The sequence below is a fragment of the Leopardus geoffroyi genome, chromosome D3, assembly GCF_018350155.1.
Source record: "Leopardus geoffroyi isolate Oge1 chromosome D3, O.geoffroyi_Oge1_pat1.0, whole genome shotgun sequence".
Lineage (NCBI taxonomy): Eukaryota > Metazoa > Chordata > Mammalia > Carnivora > Felidae > Leopardus > Leopardus geoffroyi.
In genome coordinates, this window is record NC_059339.1 from 28251226 (window position 1) to 28259390 (window position 8165).

An 8165-nucleotide genomic window follows, 5' to 3' on the forward strand; every position below is an offset into this window, starting at 1 on the left:
CCCAAGAGTGGATGGCAGGCTGAGCCGGGGCTGCAGACCCCAGTGACGGTCCCTCTACCCATGGGTGACTAGAGGGAAGGCCAGCAGGCAAAGGTCCTGGGGGAAACTCTGTGGTAGGAGCCCATACCCCAGATTTGGGCAGGCTGGGATCCTCACCCACATGCAGCCCTTCTCAGCCCTTGACCTTGGGTGACATGCAAACCCTCTGTGGGCCTCAGTTTCCTCAGCTGTACAAAGGGGAGATAACTAGTCTCTCCCCCACAGGGTAAGTGTGGGGATTCAAGACAATGTCTGTGATGTACCTGATCCACAATGACCCTCACTAACCCCCCCAGCTATTGCTGTCATCTCCTGGGCTCTTGCCCAGGGGATGCCTCTGACATGCTATGTGACTGTGAGCAAGTTGCTTCCCCTTTCTGGGCTCCAACGTTTCCCTCTGCCCAAGGACTGCTGGGTGAGAGGCTTCAAGGGCCAGCCTGCCAGGAAATAGGAGGATACCTACATAAAGGAATTTGGCATGGAGGCCCTGGGCCTGCAGGGGCAGTGAGACATAAAGCTAAAGGGGGTTAGAGTAAGTTGCCTCCCCCAATTCTAGTGGCCTTGCTGGCCACCCATGGGAACCCCCAAGCTAAAGTTAATCTTAACTTTGATCTCAACCAGAACTCAGGATGATAAAAGGGGAGAAATAAGGGGAAGAGAAACTGACCCTATGGTCAGCGGGGCGTGGGACAGGTGACAAACAGAGCCAGGTGTGGCCCAGGAAAGGGACAAGCAGATTCAAGGCTATAGCTGGAGGTTTGTGTAGCTCACAAGAGAGGGTAGCAGAGTCCTCACCCTACACTCAGCCCTCTCCCCAACCCAGCCTGGGCCTGGTGCTGGCCCCTGGCTGCCTCCCTGAGCTCTGCTCAGAATCCTGGAATCCTAGAGGGCATACCTCTGGGTCTCTCACCTCCTTCTTCCAGGACCTTCACTGAGTGCAGTCTCTTCCTAGGACTGCAGACTCTTTATCTCATCTTCCACTCAGTACCTGGTAACTGCAAGGCTACCAAGAAAGTTTGAAGGAAGGAAGGAAGGGAAGGAAGGAAGGAAGGAAGGAAGGAAGGAAGGAAGGAAGGAAGGGGTGAATAGATAGATATGTGCATGGGTGAATGATTGATGGATGTGTGGGTGGATGGATGGATGGATGGATGGGTAGTTGGGTGGGTGGGTGGGTGCATGAACAGAGATAGGTGGATGATTGATAGATGTGTGGGTAGATGGGTGGACGTGTAGATAGATGGATGGATGATTGATGGAAAGGTGATGAGTAAATGTATTGATGAGTTCATGGGTAGGTTAGTAATTGGATGGGTAAATGGGTGGATAGATAGTTGGGTGGGTGGATAGATCCTAACCATGAGAAACACAGAAACTTGGTGCCTGGCAGTTCTGTGCAAAGTGACTGAACCCGACACTTGGGTTCTGATGCTGATGCTGACTTGAGTGTGACCTTGGGGCCATCACCACCTGAATGCACTAGCAATGAGCAATCCCAAAAAGGAAATTAAGACAATCCCACTGACAATAACATCAGAAAGAATACAGTTCCTAGGAACACATTTAACCAAGCTGGTGTGAGGTTTGTGCACTGAAAGATGGAAATGCAAGTACCCTGAAGAGCCAAAAATATCTTGAGGGGCGCCTGCATGGCTCAGTCAGTTGAATGTCCAACTCTTGATTTCGGGTCAGGTCATGATCCCAGGGTCATGGGATAGAGCCCCATGTTGGGCTCCATGCTGAACCTATGGGGCCTGCGTGGGATTCTCTCTCTCCCTCTGCCTCTCTTCCCCACTCACGCTCTCTCTCTCTCTCTCTCTCTCCTTCTCAAATAAAATTTTAAAAAGTATCTTGAAAATGAAGAACAAAGTTGGAGAACTCACACTTTCCAATTTCAATGCTTAGTAAAAGCGACAGTAACCAAAATGCAGTCCTGGCATAAGAATAAGGATCGATGCAATGGAATTGAGAGTCCAGAAACGAAACTATACACCTGAGCCAACTGATTTTTTTAAACAATTTTTTTAGAGAAGTTTTAAGCTCACAGCAAAATTAAGAGGAAGGTGCGGGAATTTTCTGTTTACTGCCTGCCGCCACACATGCACAGCCTCCCTATTTTCAGTCTCCCCCTCCAGAGGGTGCTTGTGTCACAACTGACGGACCTACATTGACCAGTCATTATTGTCCAAAGCCTAGAGTTTACATTATGGTTCACTTTTGGTATTGTGCCTTCAAAGGTTTGGAGTCAGCCAAAGGACCTGGAGGGGCTAATCTTGGGAGAAAAGATCCAGGCCTGGGAGGTATTTCTCTCCTATCTTGGGACCAGCCTGATGGAAAGTAGTCTCTGGGGCCCCTAAACTTCAGGCTCAGGTGGAAGCAATAGAGTGTGGACGAGCTCAGCTCAACATAAGGGAAAATCGCCTTATTTGTATTCTGAGTTCTTGTTAAAATACAATTTGTTCATCTTGGTCTTTAGTTTAAAAATAACAACGGCTCACTCCAAATAATGTAGAAAGTACAGAAACGCGAACAGGAGAGAAAATCCCCCCCTCATACTTTGCCCAGAAGAGCCACTGCTGATATTTTGATGTACTTCCTCTACTTTAACCGTAAACTAGAACAACCATAAAAAGTATACATAAAATGTATTTGTAAAGTTTAAAAAGTAATAATAAAATAGGTCATGTACCACCTTAGAATCTGAACGTGACCAGGACCTCAGGAGCCCTTGCGTTAACCATCTCTATACTTTTTCCCATAGTTTTATGTCCTCTGGGTGCCATTGAAACAACTGTTTTTCAGCTTCATCTGTTTTTGAACTTCATATAGATTCAGTGAGACTGCATGTGTTCTCTCTCTCTCAAGACTGTGTCTTTCATATCCATCAATGATGAGGCTCCTCTTCACTGCTGGTGGAGGAGCCACCACCTGGCTGTGTGCCCAGTCCTCGGTGACACTAGGCAGGTCTGCCTGAGGAGCCGGCCCGCCACCACCTCTGGAGCCCCAAGTGAGGGTTTCCTCGGGGCTCTATCATCATGCAACCCATTGTTTTGATTTGTTTTGTCTTTAAAAATGGAGACAGTTTAGTTTTTTTCCTGTTACAAAGAGGAATACAAAGATTCTTTTAAAATAAAACAGAAGAAAAGTATAAAGAAATTGCTAGCACAGCCTGGAGACTGTGCTGGTTGTATCTGGTGTATGTCCTTCCAGACTTGACCTTGCATTTCACATAGACAACAAATAGATGACAGATGATAGGTAGATAGATAGACGATAGATAGATAGAGAGCTTTCTTTTGTCACTGAACAGCACACCCACCCAGGGGCAGGTAAACCTGGGCGTGCATCACACTTGTGAACCTGAGGTTCTAACAACACTCAGGCAGCCTGTTCTGGGTCCCACTAGCGCCACCATTCCATACAAGATGCAGCCAACACCCCTGGCCTCCATCCCTATGCACTTGTCCCACCACTGACTTTGAGTTGACCATTGCCACACTAATCAAAGGTCATGCCTGTCTAAGGCTCTGGAAGCATGTTACAGACTGACTTCCAGAAAGGCAGCACCCCACTCCTCAGAGCCCAGAAGGCCCCCCTGGAACCTAAGGAAGGGACAGCATGGACATGGATAGACAGGCACCCAAGGACATTGCCCTTCTATCTGTCCCACCTTGACTCTTGCTCTGCTCTGAGGCAGGAGGCAGAGAGGGGCTCTTAGGTTTCTTCCCGGTTCCTGGGGGCATCCACCACAGAGCGGTCCCTCCTCAGGAGGTCTCAGAGGAGGCAACCTCTCCCCAATGGTTGCCTCTCCCCAATGGTGTTTCCTTGGCAGCACCGAGCCCCAGGTGGAAGGAGAAGGCTTGGGACTGTGAGCTCTGGGGGGTGCTGGGAGGGTGTGAGGGCTGCGAGTGGAGGGCTGTGGACCGGGGTCTGTGGGGTCTGCACATGTTGGGCTGTGGGAAGGCGCAAGAGGCCTGCTGCTGGTCCCCACAGTCAGGGCCCCAGGAGGTATTTGGTCTCCTCTGCCCGAGATAACACATGGCTGCTCAGTTTCTGAGGCCAGAGGCCCAAGTCTGGCCTTCCTGGGGCACCTGCCCTTGATGTGGAGGTTGGAGGGAGGAGCTCCAGCCCCAGCACCTCCAGCAGCAGGGCCTGGGGCTCCCACTCTGGGAATGGGTCTGAAAGCCTTGGCTGTCAGGCCCAGCAGGGGCCCCAGTTGCCCCAGGAGACAGAGGGGAGCTTGAAGGGGGTGGGGTCACTGGGACCTTAGAGACTGGGCTCCACCCACTCAGCTTTCACAGCAGAAACTGAGGCCCACAGGGGGCAAAGGACTTGCCTAGGTTACACTGTGAGCCTGGCTACCAGCTTCTAGGCCCAGTGCTCTCCATCACATGGCACTCACATGTCCTTGGCCCTGAGGGGCCCCCTCTCTGCTGGGCCTCAGCCCTGTAACCTGCACCCTGAGACACAGCATCGCTTCTGGGCTGTGTAGCTGAAGCACATTCAAGCACATCTTGGCTCAGTTGGCACTTGTCACTGTGCAAATCAATAAAGGGAAACCTCACTAAAGTGGACCCTGGAGGATAGAAGGCGAGGCCAGAAAAGGGAGCTGTACCACTCAATGTCAATTATAGGGAGAATAGTCAGTTACAGACCTCAAATGAAGAATCATCAACAGAAAAGAATGACCACAATTACAGGCCCAAAGGGACAAGACGTACCTTGAAACTTCTGTAATAAACCCACCCCGTCTGCAACTCAGCCAATGAGAAACTATCCTCACCCTCCCCTCCAGCCACCTCTCCTTCAAGGCCTGGGGGAGCCGAGTGAGCCCACTACCCCACACCCACATTCCAGGTTCCTTCTGATGGGCCAGGCCCACCTTCCTAGCACTGACCTAGCCCAAACACCTCAGGTCCACGCCTGAGGAGAGGAGCTTGGGTCTGTCAGGAGCTGATGGCCAAGTGGTCAGGAGCCCAGCCAGGAAGTCACCATGCATGGTGTAGAGGTATCACCCACACAAGGATGTCACCATCTTACCCAGCTGTCCTCCATGGGCCACATGGTGTCCTGGCTACATTCCTGGCCAAGACATCCCTGTACAATGCTCTGTCTCTCTGTCTCTGTCTCTGTCTCTCTCTCTCTCTCTCACACACACACACACACACACACACATTCGGGTTCCCAGGATCCTCCCGGAGCCCCAATGCTGGGCCTTCTCCCAGGGGAGGGGTGGGACAGAGGAGCTTAGGGTCTTGAACCTCCAGGTCCCCCCAACACAGGGTGCACAGACTGCCCCCCCCATGAGGGAAGAAAGCATCATGGGGAAAAGGAATTTCCAGACCAGAGGGTCCCTGAGAGGGGTCTCCTCCATGCTAGATGCGGGGGAAACACAAAAATACCAAGAACACTGACATGGTTGTGGCACACTCACCACACATAAGCAACAAATCCTAACCTGTGGTCAACCAGCTCCCAGCTTTCCGTAAGAGAAGAAAAACAGCTGGCCAAGCTGGACTCCCTTGTTCCGCCCTTGTCTCCTAGTTCTATGTACTCCCTATTCTTGGAAAGAAACCCAGCGTCATTCATTACACAAGTAGCTACTGATCTGCTCTGAAGCCTGGCATTGCTTTAGGCCCTGGGGACATGACTGTGCTGAGACCAAGTCCTGAAGCAAAGTTCCAGTGGGTGGCAGAGGTCAGAACAAAGACATGTTATGTTGTAGTATGTGGTGTGATGAGTTCTTTAGGAAAAGGGAGAGGTTAAGGGAAGAGTGTGGCAACTGTTAGCTTAGATGGACGGTCAGGAGAGGCTACTCCTGAAGGAAGTGAGAGGATCAGCCAGGGAAGGTGCTTGGGGAAGAGTGCTCCCTTGCAGAAGGAACAGCAAGTGCAAAGGTCCTGGGGAGGGATGTGCCTGACAAATTGCAGGAACAGCAAGGAGGCCAGTGTGGCCTGATTACAAGGAAGGCTGGGAGGCGGCAGAGGGAGCCAGAGTGTCCTTGGGGCCTTGCAATTTATGCAGAACATCTTGAATTTTGTTCCAAGTTTTCAAATGTACCCGAACATCATGTCGACATATCTTGTTCCTTGTAACTTTCTACGTACAATCAACCAGGCTCTAACCACTGAGCTCATGGCTCCGTGTGTGAATAGACAGCATGGTACTGGCCATCCGGGTAGATGGATGAACATTTGGGCAGGTCCCATTCCTCCTTCACAAACACTGGCCCAGGGAACCCCTGCGCATCTCTGGTGCACACAGCAGACCTAGAACTGCAGGGACACAGGGAGTCTCTATTCCTGCAACCGCGGGGACAAGGGGTGTTTATGTTCACTTTTGCTATGAACTGCAGCCAGCTCTTAGGAGCAGCCAGACTAATTTACTGCCTGGAGACAGGTCATGGCCCCACTGTCCACGTTCGTGCGTTTCCTTGGATTTTTGACGTTCCCAGGTTGCTGCCCCCGCGGTGTGCATCACCCCCTCCCCCTCCTCGGGCCCCGCCGCAGCACTGGGAACCGGGGTAAAGCCAACTGGCGTCAATCGGCAGTCACTAAGTCCCGCCGTCCTTGTCCTCATTCTACCCTGCCTAATATGACCCTGGATTCTGGAACTTCAGTTTCCCGTGGCCTCACTCGGAATTCCCTGAGCCCTCCCCGCGGTCCTGGTCTCCGCTCCTTCGTGTCCGCGCCCTGGAGCCCCCACCTGAGCATCTAGCGAGGGGACAGAGACCCCTGGCGACCGAAAAGGGTAAGGTGGGTCCAGGAGCCCGGGTGGGGCTGCCGGGGGCTAGAGAGGGATGGCGTGGGGCGACCCTCGAAGAGCACAGAGAACCCCGGACCACCTCCCTGGGACTCACGCTGTGGACAGAAGCTGGGCTAGCAGTGTGCCCAGAGGGGGGCCCTCTCCGGATCGCCCCCCAGTGTGGGCAGGGCAGCCCGGCTTCTGGGGTTGAAGGCAGGAGGGTCCTGGAGCCCAAGGAACACCTCTTCCTCTCAAGCTGCAGACCGTCGCCGGCCCCGCCCACTCTCCCACCAGGTTCCCATCCTGCCTGGGGTTCTCTTTCTTAGCCCGAGGTTCTTCCGTGTATAGTAAGGGTCCTCCCTTGGCTCCAGAGGACCAGTGAATGAGAGTGAAACAGTGTGAGGCTTGGACAGGAGGGTGAGGAGTCAAGAAAGTGCTTGTCTGAGGGATTGTGTGTGGGGTGAGTGTTTGTAGGCGTCTGGGTGTGAGCAAGTGTGAATGTATGTAGGTGATGTTCATTCCTCTCCCAGCTGATTCACATATGCCTCTTTCTCTTCCCCTCAAAGAAAAACCAGAGCCGCAGAGAAGTTTGTGAAAATTAATAAAGGGAAACTTTCCTGAAATGGAGTGGCAGCAGCTCTCAAGACTTACCACTAGACTCAAGGGTTGTCAGTTACAGATCCTCAACAGAAGCATCAACAGGAAAGAATCATCAATTATAGGCCTCAACAGAGAAAGCTGGGCATTGTATCTCCTACAAGAAACTGACCACCCAGCTACTCCACCAATGAGAAGCCTTCATCACCCTGAACGCTTGTCTTTCTCCAATGATCTCCTTCAAAACAACCCCTCCCAACTTCCTCCTTCTCCATATGATAATGTTTCTCTCCTTTGTTGGACTAGCCTATGGTTGTTTCCCCAGCTTGAATTGCAGTATTCTGGTATTCCCTAATAAACCCATTTTTGCTGGGAACATGAAATGCTTTTTTAAGGTCAATGTTACTTGGAGATCAGAAGTAGGATCCAGAGAAGACCCCCCCCCCCCAACAATTCCGAGGCTGGTGAGCAAACAGGTGATGGTACCCGCAGAGCTCACTGCTTTCTTGTTGAGTTTGAGGATAAGTCTCTCCTGGATTTGGAGCTCCACTTTCTGCATTTTGAGCTTTTTAGGATTCATTTGGGATTGGTTTGAGAGCTTTCTTTGTTCTTTCTGAGAGTACTCATTTGGACTTTGGTCCAATTTCCTATTTATTTATGTTATTTTATTATTATTTTAAACGTTTATTTTTGAGACAGAGACAGAGCATGAACAGGGGAGGGTCAGAGAGAGAGAGGGAGACACAGAATCTGAAACAGGCTCCAGGCTCTGAGCTGTCAGCACAGAG

At 51.5% G+C, this 8165-nt stretch overlaps 1 long non-coding RNA gene across 1 annotated transcript; it reads left to right on the forward strand.

Annotated features, from left to right (window-relative positions):
• The first annotated feature begins 5504 nt into the window (after nt 1-5504).
• On the forward strand, nt 5505-7760 carry LOC123587741. Its single transcript, XR_006707493.1, has 2 exons — nt 5505-6786; nt 7347-7760. It is a non-coding gene; the product is annotated as an uncharacterized LOC123587741 (long non-coding RNA).
• Nucleotides 7761-8165: the final 405 nt, after the last annotated feature.